Source organism: Lissotriton helveticus, chromosome 8 (assembly GCF_964261635.1).
Source record: "Lissotriton helveticus chromosome 8, aLisHel1.1, whole genome shotgun sequence".
In the NCBI taxonomy this organism is placed as follows: Eukaryota; Metazoa; Chordata; class Amphibia; order Caudata; family Salamandridae; genus Lissotriton; species Lissotriton helveticus.
In genome coordinates this window covers 728000076-728019455 of record NC_136069.1, presented here as the reverse complement: position 1 = coordinate 728019455, position 19380 = coordinate 728000076, and positions in this window count along the sequence as shown.

Here is a 19380-nt window from a genome sequence, read left to right as displayed (position 1 = left end):
ATTGTCTTCCCGAAAATATACCATGTGAATGAAATTGCTGGAAGCAATGAAAACACTAACAGTTTAGTGCGTAGTAAAAGAGAAAGTGTAGGTGAAATAATGGGTAGTGTTTTTACTGCATTGTCAAGTCAAGTCAAGTCAAAAAGGCTTTATTTCGATAAAACATTATCATAAAAGCAGGGCAAAAAATCACAATGCAACAATTAAAACAATTAAAAACAATTTAAAATTTAAAAGGAAGCATGAGCATTCGATAAGAAAATGAGCTCGTTAGTAGTTTATCAAAACAATACAATAGGTAATCAGTATGTTAGAAAGTTTAAACAAACAATAATGGCAATTTTTAGACCATTTTGGTGTTTTGATTTTTCGAATTTACAAGTAGTGGATATAAAAATTCGATCAATCAGTAGGTTAAAAATAGAATTAAACAGACAATTTTAGCCTTTTAGCTCGAATGGACCAAGCCCATGATAAAAATTTGGCTATAGCACAAACATAGGATGCACGACTATCAGAGATTAGTATCCTGATTGCGGCCGCGTGACTCCTGGTGCCCAGCTGCCGGCATAGGTTTTTAAGCCAGATCCTCCTGGGTCTCGCGTATTCGCTGCACTCAAACATAAGATGTGCCAGTGACTCAGGTTTGTCTAGGCATGCGGGGCAAAGCTCTGTAATTTGTGCACGAGATTTCCAGCGTGAAGTAAAAGAATAGAGGGGGAGGGTGCCTGTTCTGAATTTAAAATACAAAGCCCTATCGAAGGGTTTTTCAATGATGTCAAGGTACACTTCCCGTTTAGGTTGATCTTTAAACTTCAAGAAGTCCTCCGTGAGTCTGCCCATAGTGGATCTGGTATTTCTCTGAGATAGGACCCAGTCCCAATAAAGTTTCTTAAGAGCTAGCTTCGGGGGTGAAGTTCTATTTACCCATGCTTCGTTCAAACCCAGATTTACTAGCAGCTGCTTCATGTCTCTAAGCCATTTTATTTTGTGCCACCCTGGTAGTGCCATGATTTCTGCTAGGCCTTGCGCATATCTACTGAGTTCCTCCACACGCGTGCCCAAAGCAGCAGTGGACGAAATTTAGCAAGGTCATCAATTGGGCGACAACCTAGATCCAACATTAAAGGAACTGTGGGGGTGCCTTGCGGGAGAGACATGATCGCTCTACAAAATTTCCTCTCTGATGTAGGCAAAGCGTCGGTAACAGATGACCCCCAAAGTTCAGCCCCATAAAGGGCAGAGCTGACCCCTTTAGCCGAGTAGATCTCAAGAACAGTAGCTATTGGTCTTATAGTACAGGAGCGTTGTTCTTACAGGAGAGCTCCTGTAACCCTTTTGTGTGATAGCAACATTTTGTCCAGGTGGGGGGTCCAATCCATTTTGTGAGAGAGGCGTATCCCAAGGTAGTCGAACACTTCTACCCTCTCCAAGAGTTCAGCATTTAGGATAGGAGGACGGGCTTGTTTTTTTGGAGGGTTCAACACAAGGTATTTGGTCTTACTGGTGTTGATTACCAGGCCACGTTTGGTGCAAAAGTATTGGAAGTTGTCAAGGAGCCTTTGGAGTCCTGTGGGGGTTTTGGAAATTAAAAGGGTGTCATCCGCGAAGAGGAGGGTTGGTATGCGTTCACCAGCCAGGGATGGTTCGTCTGAAGGATGTTTCCGAAGATGCTCAACCACCCCGTTAATGTAGAGGGAGAACAGGGTGGGAGCTAAAACACATCCCTGGCGGACGCCTCTCTCAACCGGGATGCTACTTGTTTTTTCCCCCTCGGGGCCCCACCTAACCTGGGCAAAGTTATCTTGATGCAGCCTCACAAGTAAGGATAACAAGTAGTGAGGGAACCCCATATCAGCCAGTACGGTCCAAAGGGTCTCCCTGGGTACAAGGTCAAAGGCAGTCTTTAAGTCGATAAACGCGAGATAGAGACCGCCCTTGCCTATGACCACAACTTTCCAGTACACCATCATGAGCCTAAAAGCTTGTTCTACTGTCCCGGTACCCACTCTAAAGCCCGCCTGATAGTCAGAGAGGATTTTGTTTTCCTCAATCCAGTTTAAGATTCTGACCAACAAGACTTTACCCACTACTTTTTGGCTAGTATCTAACAAACTGATAGGCCTATAATTAGATGGGTCATCACTGGGGCCTTTTTTATAAATAGGGACCACCTCAGCCCCTTTCCATGAGGAGGGTATGGGGGCGCCCCTACAGATGGCAACAAGCAGGGAATGGATCAGTTTCCCCCATTTCGTGGTGTCAGATTTCAAAAGGTCGCCGGGGATGCCATCCAGGCCAGCCGCCTTTTGGGGGATGATGGTACTTATTGCATAGTCCACTTCCTTAATTGAAAAGTCAAAGTCATTAGGCTGGATGGCCCAGGTTAGGGTGGACAACGGTGGAGCCTCCAGCCCTCCATCAGGATCACAAGAGACAGTAGAAGTAATATGGTCATCTTGGCGGGTATATAGCTTTGAGAAGTGTTGGACCCACGCTTGACTAGGGATACTGCAAGTTATCAGGTCGCTATCAGGCCTATTGCGGGCTCTTATAGTATCCCAAAACCATCTAGAGTCTTTCTTAATGCTGGCTTCTTTGAGAGTAGACCAGTAGGCCTCTTCCCACTCCTTTTTTGCTAGCCCCAGTGTTCTCTTGTGTGCTTTCCTGGCTGTCTGTATAAGGGTTTGGGACTTGCCCTTAACGGCCTCAATTAATCTAGTCTTGGCTTTCCTGCATGCTGCAGTGTACCAGTCGTGAGTCCCTTTGGGTTTGTTCTGGGGCATATTCTTCCCCTTGGTGCTCTTTACCCAAAAGACTTCTCCAATAACCTTGACAGCTTCCTCGAAAATGGGTGTAGCCCTATCAGCTACCGTGGCTAAATCAATAGTATTGATCTCTGCTTGTGAAGCTATAAGAACCTCTTCTATAGTAGCAAGTTTGTCAGCGTTGCTGGCAACTTTGCTCCACTTTAGGCGTCTCCCACAAGAGGAGTGCATTGATACCTGCAGTGGGAGTGGTACTGAATACACACAGAATTTGCAAATTGTCAACTATAGTAGATCGGTTGTCTACTGACACTGCGAGTGGATTTCTGTTGGTCAATACCGAAATGGTTGCGATCAGATCTATGGTTTTACAGAACAGACTTGCTCTTGATACCTTATTAGCGAAAGAGGGCGGAGTCTGCCGGATGTTGAAAGCGCAACATTGTTGCACTTACATACCGGACAAAAGTGTGCAAATCAAAAAGTATGTAAGGAACATTACAAATTTGGAAAAGGAACTCAAACCACTGGAGGTTGATAGTGCCTGGAAGAGACTCACTGATGGTCTCTCTGCTGTAGGTCATTGGTTTTCTAATTTAGGTAAAGGGTTTTTGTTAAAGGTACTGATGCCAATTGGAGTAATAGGTTTCATCATATTCCTCATATTTGTCTGTTGCAAATGTCGCAAACACCAAAAGAAATACACTGTGAATAAGAGAGGTGTGAAACGGAATGTGGATGAGCTTGAATTAGAAGAGCTGAATAATCGGATTTATAAAAGGGTGAAAAATTCTCACCCTAATAAAGAGATGAAAGAAAAGCTGAATAGAGTGTTGGAAGAAATTGAAATGAACAAAGTGTGAAAAAAGTTGGCATCTGATTCCATTGGTTTTGTGATGATAGTAAATATCATCAAAGAGGGGATTGATGGAGAAAGGATTCGCATATTACGCGACTTGCTTGGATTCATGAACCTCGAAATAACATGTAATAACGTAATTCAACCTGTTTGTCTTACTAATTTCCCTTTATTTCTAAATTGGGATTGCCCTAGTGAAGCTTGCATATGTGTTTACTAATTCAATAACCCTTGTTCCTAAAAATGGCCGCTGCTTGGCGGGTTTTCTTTCTGCGCATGCGTTAGTCACACTCACGTGACGTGACGTACTTGCAGTTCTGGTGGGAACCTTTGTGCTTGCGCACTGGCTTTTAAGATGGCTTTTTGTGTCCTCACATGGTGAAGCTTGCGCTGATGTTTCATGTTATTGTCTGTTTGCAGTAATCTCTCACGCCATAGTATATTTTAAGTAAAGGGGTATAGAGTAGCTATTCATGGTATACAGTGTATTCAATTATTTCTATGTTTTAATTTGTTTTCGCTTACTTTTCATGTACCGCGATATTGAAATGCTGTTCTGCGCATGACAGTCTTCTGCCGGTTGCATTGACAGTGTTCCAACTGAAGGTCCCTGCCAAGACGTGCCTGGGAAGATGCACCTTCACCCAGCCGGAGAAGCTGAAATGTGCAACATTAGCAGCAAATGTATTTCTTTCTTTTGCATTCTGTAGAATAAGTCATGGGAACCCCAAAATCGATAGACGGTCCCAGAAATGTTAATTTAGGCTTGTAGAAGTGAACTATGATTGGTGTGTTGACCTATCCTACTTGGGGACCAATCGAAATTGGGGATTCTGACACTTGCAACATTTGGGGGGTGGTTCACTGACCCGAAAACAGTATAACTAGCCTAGGTTTAGCTGGAGAATTTGTCCGACTTGTCCGAATAGCTGACCTGTCACTGACCCAACGCACTCAATAGGTGACTTTATACAGAGGGCTGCGGAGCACTCTGTCCGAAAATTCCATAGACTTTGGGGGTTTTTGCTAAAGAAACCCTAAGTGCTGGCGGAGCACTTTGCTGGGAAGTTCGATAACCCAATCGGGGTTCTGGCCGATAGCTGCAGAGAGGGTGGAGCGCAGGCGTTGCTTCCAAACTGCGGGTGCTGGTCGTGCCTTGGTGGTCCTGTCCTGATCCTAATCTGGGTTTCCTGTCCTGTCCTGGGGTGTCCATTCTGCACCTGCTATCCCATTGATGACTGTCCTTCCTTGGGGTTTTTCCTGTCCTTGACTGATCCGTGGCCAGGGTTGGTCTTCACACCATTCTAGGTAATTATAGTGCTGAAAACTCTATACTGCACCTTTTATTTTTCTGTCTTTTGCTTTAATAAAGACATTCCTATGCGCACAGTTGATTTTCCATGCTTTTCGCAAAGCTACTGAATGAAAAACTCATATGTTATTACTGTTTTTTCCTAGCATGTTCCTATGTTACCCTTCCTTTGAGTACCTTTCTACAGACTTTTATGAAATATAGATGTGGTTTATAATTTCTTCCTTTTGCTAACTGAATTGATACTCCTAGAATTATAGCGTGTTCTATTTTTCCCCTTCCTATAGTGGTATAGCATTTCCAAACTTTCACCTGTCCTTTGAAGTATTTCCTAGTAGTGAAATTCTACTTTGTGCCTAAGTCTGCTCCACTTATAGTTATTCATTCTTGAGTTCCATACCTGAAAATCTGCTTAGCAGGTTCTTATTCTTAATCTTCATTTAGACTCATAAATGGTTGCCCTGATTTACTTCCTTTATGGATATGTGCTTTTCGTTATTTTGATTATTGATTGCCTTTTGGTTGTAAACCTGATGCTTTCCGAATCTGAACTTTAGATAAAATCTTTAAAACTTCCCAGTAGTCTGTGGTCATTTAATGCAGAAGAATATAAAGTTTGTATTGTGTTGTCTGCCTTTCCATTACAGCTAGCTCCCTGATCCATTGTGATCATAGGTACCCGTAACAGTGGATTGGTAAGTCGGGTACAGTAGAAGTAAATAGGAAGGAACTAGGGTTACTGGTAGTAGAGTGTAAGGTCACCCGATTAATGTTTAAGATAAATTGAAGTTTATGGGTCCGATACGTATATGGTGAAATTGTTGGTTGGGTGACCTGCGCGCTCTATCAATTCTACCCCAGCTGTTGTTCCTGGCCTCTGTGCAGTTGGGTATCTTATAGACGCTGCTCCAGAAATACCAGAGCGGGCTTCACTGACTGTGGTGGAGTTGTGCTCCATACCTCTCCTTTGATTCGAAGTCCCCCCCCCTTCCTGGGTTGACCCTTGGTGGAATAACTGCTAGCTGTGGGGCAGGTGCGTGGCCTTTTGCAGGAGGCTGAGGTGAGGCCGGTATTGTCGCGACAATGGGGAGACCAGACACGAGGCAACCGAAGCTCTCCTTTGACACTACCAAGAAGACGGATCGCGCGAGGTCAGATCAGCAGGCCCGGCGAGCACTAGCGGTGCACCTCGGGGGTCTCCCGGTCCTGCGGCGGATCTACAAGAAGTTCTTCGAGAAATGCGCCAGGGATTTGCCACAATAGCAGACAAAGTGGATCGTATGTCGTCACACATGGACGCAGTGGTTCATAAACTGGATGCCCACGAGGATCGCTTGAAAGAGGCGGAACAACGCATATCGGACTCAGAGGACAGGACGACGCAACATACTTCGCAGCTTTCCAGGATAGACAATCTATTGAGGATAAGAGCGGCCAAGAACGAGGATTTGGAGGCGAGAAGCAGGCGCAATAACATTCGTATAATAGGTATTCCGGAGACGACGAACATGGGTAAGATGGAGGAATATGTAGAGAAATTATTGCTGGCAGCGGTCGGCTCTGAGGCCTTCTCCTCTCAATTTATTGTGGAACGGGCGCACCGATCATTAGGTCCTAGACCCAAGCCGGGCACAGCTCCTAGACCTATCATCGCCCGCTTGCAGAACTACAGGGACAGGGATGCGGCCCTGCGAGCGGCTCGGAGCACGAACTCGCTGGCGTACGATGGAAACTCCTTTACTCTCTACCCAGACTTCACCCCAATTATACAGGAAGAAAGACGAAAATTCCTGGACGTGAAAGCTAAATTGCGCAACCTGCAGATCGACTATGCGCTGCTCTATCCAGCTCGCTTGAGGATCAGGTACCAAGGCCGACAGAAATTCTTCACGAAACCACAACAGGTGGAGGATTTCATAAAACACTATAAACGCACCAGCAGGCCCAATGGGGGGATGGAGGAGGCTCCAGACCCTCTGCATGAAGATATGGAGGAAGGAGAACAGTGACTGCTCTAGAATTTCATGCCATTATTGACTCGAACATCCATATGTGAGTACATGAAGACTTATGTGATGGGGCCTCCATCCTCTACACTGTTTTATGGTTGTTGATTGCTGAATAGTTAAAGGAATGGTGCGGTCCCTGAGGTGTCTACAACTATATAGCTGGGCATCCCTCTTTTCCACTCGGCCGAGCTACGGATAGCACTGTGGCACCGGTGGGTGTGAGGGGTTGATGTGTTGCCACCTAGACATATACCCCTGCGGGAAATACCCTTGCTACTACGTTTCTATGGGGGCTCTTTCTAGCCCTTGTTATCTAGGAGTTCTTGGGAGGGTTGTGGGGGGTACTATACTGGCAGGTTGGGGTTGCTTCAGTGGGAGTGGGGTGGGATAGGGGGGATTGAGTGTAGGTTGCACAGTTTGCACGTGGTCAGTGAACGACATAATGCCTCTAGATGGCAATGGTTACTTTTCTTTGTAAAGGACTTCAGGAATGCATGGCGACTCATGGTACACAGGCCAATACCTAGGGCAATGCGACATAAGAGTGGAGATTTGCTGGAATGCACCGCTAGAGCGGATGGGACAGTTATGGCTGACGGGGACGCTTTTTCCATTTTATGTTTCTTATTGACACATGTTGTTTATTCTCAATGGGTGAAGTAGACTCAAGTACATGTACTGTGATGTCATGGAATGTCAGAGGTCTTAAAGATGCGCGCAAATGCAGGCAAATGCTGGCTTACTTCGACAAGCATAAAGTAAATATAGTGATGCTGCAGGAAACACATATTCCCTCACAAACTGCCTCTGAGTGTTTTCAAACTACTCATCGTACGCTAGAGGTACTGCTATCCTTACACACCGCACTACCACCTTTACACTTTTGGGTCAACGGATAGATAAAGAAGGGAGATATGTTGTACTGTGGGGCAGGTTGGGCAGAGACACTGTTACAGTCGCTAATTGCTACGCTCCCAATGTAGACGCACCTGAGTTCTTTGCAGTAGTATGGGGGGTGATCTCGGTTATTGGATCGCGTCACATCATATGGGGGGGGGGATTTCAATCTAGCCATGACACCGGGATTGGATAGGGCTGAAGGGCAAATACATTACCACCCCAAGGCGAGGGAAGCACTTAGGGACATAGTGGAGGATGGAGGACTTGTGGATGGATGGAGGCATATACACCCAGGGCTCAAGGAAGGGACACATTTCACCTCCTACACAGGAACATGGGCTAGGCTAGATTATTGCCTCTTGTCCAAAGAACTGGCTCCTTGTATCACAGTTGCTAGGCACTTGGCCAGGACTCAATCAGATCATTGTCCGGTGCTACTTACAATAGCCATGCCGGGTTATGATCGCCCCCGGCGTCCCTGGCGACTACAGCCCACGGCCCTGTTAGACACAGTGTTTTGGGAAGAGCTGAGGGATGACATAGAGGACTTTTTTCCCCGCAATAAAGATGCTGCAGTCAGCGTTGAGACGGTATGGGAAGCCTTTAAGGTCACAGTCAGGGGATGGTGCATAGCTAAGAGCTTCGGTGTGTTGCGTGATATACAACGGACGATCCGGACGCTGGAAGAGGAATTACAGGGACTAGAACGACGTATGCTGCGGGAGGCTGCAGGACCCCTGGAACAACAATTTTGCACTAAACTCTCGGAGTATGAAGCGGAAGCACAACGGGAGGTGCAGTTCAGGGACAAATATTCGAGAGCTCGCAAATATAACGAGGGCGATAGACCGGGTAGGGCACTGTCAATGGCAGTACGAGACACACGTGGGGCTAACACCATATTAGAACTGGTGGATACGGCGGGGGAAGTCTGTAGGGATAATGATAACATCTTGGCAACATTACATGCCGATATACACTACCCATTCCTCTGATGACATCGATCTTGAGAGTTTTCTGGGAGATCTGGACGAGATACGAGACGCTATCATGTCGCTTGGCAATGGGAAGGCACCCGGCCTGGACGGACTACCAGCTGAATTCTATAAATGCTATATTGACGTCATAGCCCCGGTGTTGAGGGAAGTGTTTGAAGATTCTTTAGAGGTTGGTGTGTTGCCCCGCTCGATGAGAGAAGTAGTGATCACCTCCCTCCTTAAGCCGAAGAAGGATCCAACGCAATGTGACTCCTATCGGCCGTTGTCATTGCTTAATTGCGATGCTAAGATCCTTGCCAAAGTGTTAGCTACGAGACTCTCTCTTCTAATGACCAGAATTATACTTCCTGATCAGTCGGGGTCTGTACCAACGAGGTCGACCTCGCATAACCTACGGATGGTATTTTCACTTATACAAACGGTAGCCCCAGAACTTCCCTTAGCTGCGATTTTTCAAGACGCGTCCAAGGCGTTTGACTCCGTGGAATGGCGTTATTTGTTTGCAGTGCTGCAGAAAATGGGCTTTCCTCCGGTCTTTTTGGGTTGGATAAGATTGCTATACACTGATCCCACAGCTAAGGTGTTGGCTAATGGCCGATTGTCGGAGGCATTTGCGATTACCAGAGGCACCCGTCAGGGTTGTCCTCTGTCCCCTCTCTTGTTCGCCATAGCGATAGAGCCCTTGGCGTGTCGTATCCGACAATTGCATGAAGATAGTTCCTTTAATTCTTTCCAGAGGCAGCTCTCCATTTCGCTATATGCGGACGATGTAACGCTATATGTCAAGAACCCTCGGGACAACCTGAATGCCCTATTGAGGGAGTTCGTGGCATTTGGCGGGCTATCTGGGGTCACGATCAACTGGGGAAAGTCACAGCTGTTCCCATTAACTGCCGCAGTGACTGAGTTTCCGTTAGACTACCCCTTGGAGTGGTGTCATGCTGACCTACGGTACCTGGGTATTCAGATATCCAGAGATAGAGAGGAAACACTTCGGCTAAATTATGGCACGGCCATTACCAAACTGACAGATTCAGTCTCACGCTGGATTAGCCTTCCACTGTCAATGGCTGCCAGGGTCTCCCTCATTAAAATGGTAATACTACCCCGTTTTCTCTATTATTTCCTTAACATACCATACTATCCAGGTGCTTTCTTTTTTAAAACCTTGAAGATGGAACTGATACGGTTGGTGTGGGGCGGCAGACAGGCACGGCTGAAATGGACTGTCATGGCGCAACCTTATGACATGGGAGGGTTTGACATTCCGGACTTTGAATTATATTATCTGAGTGCGCAGGCACACTATATTTATCACTGGAAGAAACCCGCCAGCTTTATGCCGCAAATAGCGGTTGAGGATTGGATTGCTCACCCGTTGCCATTGACTGGTGTCGTCCACGGGCCTGTTAAAGTTATAGACACTCCACCTACTACGGTGACATGCACGATGGATGCGTGGCAGAGGATAGGGAGGCGACTACGGACGCCGTTGCTGTATGCGCCCCGGATGCCTCTATCCTACCATCCTCAAATGGTGGCTCTTCAAGAAGCGGGCTTTCGTAATTCATGTTGCCGCCTTAATATAGGTACACGGGGTGACCTATTCTCTGACGGCGTATTCCGCTCTCAGGAACAATTCTTTGGTGAGCATCCCCCTAGCCCGCTGGAGGTCTTCTATTATGTCCGACTGCGTGAAGGCATGAAAACAGTCCTCCCAGATTACCCCAAGGAACCCCCAGGTACGATTCCTCTTAATGTGGTTCTGAACAGTGCGGATGGCACTCACTTGGTCTCTAGAATATACAGCAGTATACGCAGTAATGTCCCGGTAGTGGAGGGTACAGCTAGAATGCATTGGACTGCCGACTTTGGCAGAGAGGTGACGGATGAGCAGTGGGAGTATTGCTGTTGCCTCGCGGGGACGCTGATGTCGAGTTGTCGGTTCAAAATAATACATTATAAATTTCTGCACAGGATGTATTATACTCCAGCACGTAAGCATAGGTTTCATCTCACGGATTCAGATCGCTGCAAAAGGTGCAAACAGCAAGGTGCTGACTTCATGCATCTAGCGTGGGAGTGTCCACAAGTGAGATTATATTGGGAACAAGTCCACGAGGCGCTAGAGGTCGTGATAGATAGTGTGATGGAATTTGATACTCTTATGTACTTATTAGGTTATACAACGCAAATCCCGAAGAGTGTCAGAAAATTCACAAATGTGGCACTATTATTGGCTAAGAGAAGATTGGCGTGCAGATGGGGTAGAGGGCGTGCGCCCAAATTTAAGGAATGGCTGCAAGATATGGTGCAATGTCAGGAGCAGTATGGAATATACTCAGAAATGCAATCAATGGCGTCTCAGCCGGCCGATATTTGGGGCCCGCTTCACACATACTGGATTCAGACAGCTACACATACACCTGATGATGACCTACCAGACTTAGTAGGGGGGCAAATTGATCCATGATCACCACCTTCCACTGCTATGAGACACGCACACATAATGATACTACCAGGGACAATGAAGACTCCTCAAGTAGCCAGTACTGGGCGAGAGGGGGCGTTGCGCTACAGGGGAGTCAACTACGCCATAGTCAGAATGAGATAGGTTACCACCCGTCTACCAACCTGTGCTGACACACGCCTATGCCGCATACTGCAAGCACTAGGGAACATTACCCCTTTCTTGTGTGACTTGCATCGGGTAACAATGGGAGACACATTGAGAGAGCAATACAAGAAGCCTAGATAGAGATATCAGTCGTTGGGATATGTGAGAGCAATTATGGCGCCGACCCGGCCATATGTCATGGGCACACAGCAATCCTGAGTCATTCTCCAACCGCGGCAGTGTCTGTCATGGCTGTATTACTGGTTATACTGAAGTACCTACATATTTACGACTTGTATTGCATGGACATGATATGAGTATAGCCGAGGTATGCATATTAGATACATGTTATGCAGTGAGAAAATGCTCAGAAATACATGATGAGTGCAAGAACAGTGTGTTTTAATCATTGTGCGAGTGTTGATCATTTCATTGACATATTATACATTATGCTCATACCGTCCTCGCAATTGTGGATTTATCGATAGTGGTTCACAACGCGGCCGGCCCAGAGAGGTTGTAGGCGACATGCTGTGTTAGATTGATATCGCATGGTGGAGCCAGATGGTGTGTTGATATGCAGCCGGCCACATAGTGGTTGTAGGCACAAGCTGTGTAACTGTGCACGAAGTTCAATAAAGGGTTAGAAAAAAAAAAAAAACATATGTTCTAAATTACGCAGAAAGGGTTGACCTCTCTACAAACTAATCAAACCTGATTTCAAATCAACTAATTGGACTCAAGAACACACAGAAATTTTGCGTTCAGTGCAAACAGACATGTTAGCAAAAACACAATTACAGACACGTGACAACGTGCGCAATCTTGTAATCCGAATCATCCCAGGGAGATGCGGATTCACATACCTAACATTTAATGAAGATGAAAAGGTACCAATAGCTTACAAATCACACTTGTACACACAAGCTGAAATGAAATTCACTACTACAGAAAAGATTCTGACAGCGGTTCAAACTGCAGTAGCAAAATAGAGAGCTCTCGCGCAGGGTAAACGCATAATGATGGTTACACCTGTACCTGCTTTAGAGGCAGTGACGAAAGCGAGCATTCCAAATGCTAAGGCTTTACATCCGAGATGGATACAATGGGTTAACTCTCTTGCTGTAACAGACGTTGAATACGTTTTTGACCCATATTTGAAGACACAAGAATTTCTCCAATACGAACAAGAATGTCCTCTGCCGACTGAAATTCTACCTCTAGAACATTACGGATGTATAATCTATACAGACGGCTCAGCACAGCCCGCAATTGGGGGTAAACAAGCCTATAGTGCTGCGTGCGTGATTGTTAAAGGTTGCTGGCGCGAAGGTAAATTTCGACCTATGATCACTAAAACTCAATCACTCGGAGACTGTACAGCTCAGCGAGCTGAACTACAGGCTTTCAAGATGGCGCTTGAAAATACTGATCGCGAATTCCCCACACTCATAGTGTGCGATTCGTATTACTGCGTCCAGTCTTACAATGAATATCTGCAGAACTGGGTTCAAAACGGTTTCAAAGATGCAGAGGGTGGAACAATTAAGCATAAAATGCTCTGGGAACAAGCAGTTCTATTACAAAAAGAACTACAAAAGACTCACGTGATTCATACACTGAGTCATCAGCGTGATGGCGTTCACATTGCAGGGAATTCATTGATGAGGCCGCGAATCATTCGTTCAAAAACAAAAATAGATGGTGAAACAATGCTAGCAGTGAATGCGGAGACCGCAAACTGAGGAAAGCAGCACAGAGCACTTTTGCCATGAGTCCCTGCCCTGCCTCAATGCACCCAGCACTTTGAGGAGAGTCCCTGGAGGGGCTTTAAAAGAATGGAGGCGGTCCCGCTTCGCAGGAGACCGCAAACGGAGGAAAGCAGCACAGAGCACTTTTGCCACGAGTCCCTGCCCTGCCTGAATGCACCCAGCACTTTGAGGACAGTCCCTGGAGGGGCTATAAAAGAACGGCGGCGGTCCAGCTTTGCGGGACGCGCCCGGGCCAAGACCGGGCCAAGACGGGCCCGTCCGAGACCGGACAAGGCCAGGCTGGGCAACACCTCTTGGTTTTTCTGCCCAGGATCTCCAACATTGGTAAGAACAAAAACCCATTGTAACAACTGTCTGTTCAAAGTTTCGTTTAAAAAAAAAAAAAATGGGAAAGAGCAAATTATCTTTGGACAAAGTGAAGTCTACGGGGAAAACAGTGCCCATTACAAACTATCTTAAAAGTGCTATGGGAATTTTAAATGACGAGATAGTTCAAGTAGAAGAAGAGCTGGCGGCAACTAAAAAAGCTCTAAATGTTGCACTAAGGGGAGTGAAAATTATACTTGAGGATCATGTTCAGGATGATAACTCTAGCCCAGAGAACATTGGGGTTGGAGTTCAAGATCACGAGCAAGGAAATTGTAGTAAACAAAGTGACGGCCACAATAACGTTAAAGCTAATACTCGGAAAGTTGCAGGCCCATGTGTACTATACTCCTCATTGGAAATTTCCACAGTGTCCGATGTACCTGATCACTCATCACCACCAGCTAAAAAGAGCAAACAACACTCTATTTTGGCACAGACTAGCCCTAAGACTAACCCCAAGAAATTTAAACCTAAAAGAGGAAAAAATTTAAATCTTGATAAAAGGGGTACTGGGACTGGGGCTGGAGTTTTGGACAAATCACAAAATATGTTTGGTATTGATACCCTTATTAAGAAACTGCATGGGAAAATTGATTCAATTGAACGACGCATTATGTCTGAAATTAAAACAGTACAAAAGGATCTTTGCCACCTTACTGAACTGATCATAGACTTCAAGAAACAAAACATCAGTAGACCATGCTTAGAAGCTTTGCCAAAAAGAGATGTTGTTATACAAGCAACAGCAGCCATAAGTAAAGCAACTGACAATGAAACAGGGAAGATGTTCTCTGAAAAACACCCTGTGAACTATGAGGTGGTGTCGCCAGGTTTATCTAGCCAGAGTATAAATGGTAAAGGGACAATAAGGTATCCTCAAGCAAGTCTTATCAATGAGCCCAGTTCAGAAATTTATCGCCAGCCAAAGAAGTCCCAGGGGGTTACTTTGAATTTACCCCCACAGGCCACCCCCTATGTCATTGTTTTAAAAGATGTTCCTCGACTAGCCGAAGATTGCATTGAAGTATGGGGTTCTTTGAAAAACCGTGTGGTTCATTGGTTTTCTGTTAATACCCATTGTAACACTGGAGTTCTATCTCTGGAAATAATAGTGCTTAGGACAGTGGGTTGGGTAGGTAGTACAGTAAAAAGTTGTGAGGGTGATTGTATTGTAGTAAATTTTCGACATCCGGAGCTGGTGGCTCGTTTGTTAGATGAGATTGCTATGAAACAAAGATGGTCTAGAGAAAATGTATATAAAACAATTCTTGCAGTACCCCTCGGCTATTTCTATAGACCTAACACAGAGCGATACCCAGATTCCTACAGGGCACGATATTGCACTGATAATGATATAATCCCAATCATGACAAATAGATTTGAACTTCTACGATGTTGTAGTGAGGTAGACTGACTACCTTTAAATTTCATATTATTTGATGAGCCTCAGTCGCCTGCAAGAATCTTGGAAGGCACAGCGGTACTACCGTCCTTAGATGTACTTCGTCTGGGAGAAGAGAAATCTCCTCCCCCCACTAGTCTTAAGAATATGTCAGTTGAACGTAACCTCTCCCCCCACCTTCCAAGCACAGAAGTTGCGATAGTGACCGAAATATATTATTGGGCACTAATAAGGTACCTGCTCCGTCTAGTAATTGCTTCCGAGACAATAAGGTAGATTGTCAATCACTGGGATTCTTACAATTCCTTTCGTGGAATGTAGCATGGATCAAAAGTAAATTATCTGAACCATTGAGGTTAAATAGTATACATAATCGAAATTTGATTTTGATTCAGGCAACTTGGCTTCCAGAACCGTTCCATGTAAATGGTTTTAAAACCTTTACTAAAGCAATTCCATCTAAGGCTGGAAGAGCCAGTGGAGGTTTGGCTATACTGCTCTCTGTAACGTCCCCTTTGACTCTAAAGAAAAGTTTTACCAATTCACAATGTTTCCAGTTTTTATTATTTAGTGTAAAAGGAAAGCAAAACATCGTAGTGGTCAACTTCTACAATAAAATTTTTAACAACACTAGAGCAGGTATAATAACTTTGCTGGAAGAGGAACTTGATATTTTTTTTAATAGGCTGGTGGATGACTATGTTTTGAAATGGGGCGGAGATTTTAATATAGAATATTGTAATGCGCCGATAATGGATCAATGTGGTCACATGGATGACTTAGGGGATCAAATTACCCATTTTTTACATACCCCCTATGGTGAATCACTTAATTATGTGATGTATAAATATGGGCTGGAAGCGATGAACTTAGGTGACAATGATGGAGTTAATGACGTATACACTTATGAGGGGGCTATATCTTCATCTTCTATTGATCACTTTTTGATATCTAGGAATAGTAGGCGTTTTGTGAACGATTGTTCTATTGAACATAGCCTTTTAAGCGATCACCACCCTATATTGTTAACATTAAAATCAAGTGTATACCTCACGGAAGAACAATGCACTGTGGCTGCTAACATAAGAGCTCATGGCGAAAATGGGACCTCTATTAAATGGTCAGGCGTTAATCCTGTTCTTTTTATGGAAAATTTGATTGGGAAAAGCGACCGCGACTTTAAAATCTGTTTAAATGAATTTTCTGATAATGTCGAAATTGTTTCTGCTTTTAATATTATCACAATGGGTATAGATAAAACACTGAGATCAAGAATTATGAAACAAAGGAATAATAAGGTTTTCTTCCCACGATGGTTTAACCAGTAATATTCGAAATTGAATAGAACCTAGAAGGATGAACTGAAAGTTAAACCTAGAAATGGTGAAAAGATTTGAAACCTTAGGAAAAGTTATAAACAAGCTTTACAGGCCAGGAAAATAGAGATAAGAGAGATGGCTTGGGAAAACCTGGTCCATGCAGCCGAAACCAAAAATTCTACCCTCTTCTGGAAAACCATAGATCAACCCCTTTTTAAAGACGATTATTCGGTAGGAATCGATACTGTGGTGTCTCCAGAGGATTGGTTGTTATACTTTGAGGGAATTTTTAACCCCACTAAATGTTTTATTAATAAGGGCAAGGATGGAAATGTCATCTTGTTAACTTTTGGAAAGATTGATATAATCACTGTTGAGGAGATTAGAACTGCCCTTCACGATAGTGCAAGTGAGAAGGCGGCAGGCCCAGACGGTGTCCCGATAGATATTTTTAAATATAACACTGATTTTTGGTGCCCCATTTTATAAAAAATTTTGAACGCTGTTACTAATGGGCCGCTGCCTGCAACATGGGTTGAAAGTGTGATCGTCCCAATTTTTAAAAAGGGCAATAGAGCTAGTGCCAAATTTTACCGACCAATTTCCCTGCTTGACTGCACATTTAAACTAATGGGCAGAATTCTACTTGCCAGGCTGGAGTGTTGGGTGATGGAGGAAAATATATTAACTGAAACCCAATATGGCTTCAGAAAAGGAATCGGAATGGTTGAACAATGTAAACATTTGTAGCTTATCATAGGAAAATATACCAGTACAAAGGAGGGTTCCCTCCACCTATGCTTTGTCGATCTTTCCAGCGCGTTTGATTTAGTGAACCATACTATGTTATGGCAGACTCTGGAAGGGATGGGTGCTCCAACTAATATCATTAGTCTCTTGTCTCAAATTTATGCCCATTTAACATTTAAGATACGATATGGACCAATAGGGGAATGCACAACGCACTTTAAAGTTACAAGAGGGATTAGACAAGGTTGCGTTCTCGCACCACTTTTATTTTCATTATATATTAATGGAGTTTATTCTTTGCTAGAGGGTCTTAAAGCAGATGCCCCTATTGTAGTTAAACGTGTAACACCTATTTTATTATACGCAGACAATGCAGTCCTGATTTCCAGGACTGCAAACGGTCTTCAGCTTCTGATTGATAATTTTACCAAGTTTATGACTGCTAAAGACCTAGCATTTAATCTATCTAAAACTCTGGTTATGACTTGTGGGAAATGTAAAACTAAACAGAGTACCCACTTCATAAATGGTGCACCCATTGAGAGGGTCACTACCTTTTTATATTTAGCATTACTTTTTAACTGTAAAGGTACCTGCAATGCACATATTAACCTAAGCAAATTGAAATTTTTAAGGACAAGTGAGGCTATTTTTAGATTCTCACAAAAAATAGGTAATAAGCCTGTGAGAGAGATTTTAAAACTTTATGGGAGCAAATGTGTTTCTGGGGTATGCTATGGTGGCGCCCTCTGGGGAATGGCAGATACCTCCATATAGCAAAATATGGAAAATATATTTTTGCGTAGGGTGTTGTCAGTCCCTAATTCTACTGCTACCTATATTGTCCATAGAGAAACAGATGTCCCCTTTTTAAGCGATTTTATTAGTGTATTGACCATCAATTTATGGCATCAAATTTGGACAAAGGAAGAAACTTATTTTACCAAGGAAATAATATATGATTGGCTCACATTGGATCACTGGAAGAAGATACCATGGTTAAAATATGTCCATGATCTTCTGATCGAGTGTGATGTGAATGTTGTTTTTATAGACCCACCGACCATGGAGAACTATAGTAAGGGGGAGCTTAAAAAGAAACTCCTTGGGTCTAGGAAGATAAAAAGGGAGGCAGGGCTATGCACTAAACCTAATGTTAGATCATTTAGCGAAGGGGCCTTTTCATTAGCCACTCAACCTTATCTTATATTCATTAGGAATACCCAACACAGATTTTACCTGACTAGACTAAGGCTACAATCATTGCATTTTCAGATAGCATTTCCTAAGATGGGTAACTGGAGTGCAAACCTTCCTATGTGCCCCTGCGATGGTAAACCTGCCCAAAGCACATTGCACTTTATCTTGTTCTGTAATTTTTACAGGGATCTTAGGAAATCAATTCTGCGTCCACTTTTTATTTCCAATAAGTTATATTCCCATAAAACTGCCTTTTTCTTTATACGTCAATTAGATCATGTTACGATCTGTAATGTGGTAATTTCCTTCACTCAATTAGCAATTAAACGAAGGAAAATGCTTTCATACTTGGAATCACTTGTCTATGAGACGAGATGTTTGCCTCTATTTCAGGTACCTTTTTAAAGCTTGCTGTATTTCTTTGCACCCCATGAAATGTTATTGATTAGCATGCTGTCTATATATTGATAATGAAATACGTATCTTTTTTAATAAATCATTTTATGAGGGGGGGAAAGGGGATTATAATATGAAGAAATGTTTTTCTTTATCGCTATGTTTCTGCCCTGAATCAAGTTTTATTGTGTAGAATGCTATTAAGGATATTTTTTATACTGAATAAAGCTTGTTTTGATTTGATTTGAATGCCTCAATGAAAGGCAGCTATGCTGCGTTACCTCTAAATTATCCACTCGGATATGCATACATAATTGATGCAAACTCCGTTCCTTTTGCTCGAATCCCTGGAGTAGGGGATAGAGTAATTCCAAACAGGAACCAGAGAGGTGCTTTGGTTCACGAAGCACATATGGGAGAGGGTCTGACACATCAAGGGATCTTAAAATCTCTAATAGAATTAGAAGAGATGTTGATGGGATATAAATTCGATAAACACATATTATTGGCCTAATATATACAATATAACCGTATAACTGTATGATTAGCAATGCATCATTTCGTTCTATTAATGTAGTAAGAAATGATTCACTTTTAGTTCACCTAAACCTATTGATATGACCAAAGCAATTTTGTTTCATTTCTCTATGTGCAAGTACTGTTTCCCTGAAATCAAGTGACTAAGCTTTCTGCATGAAACCACGATGGC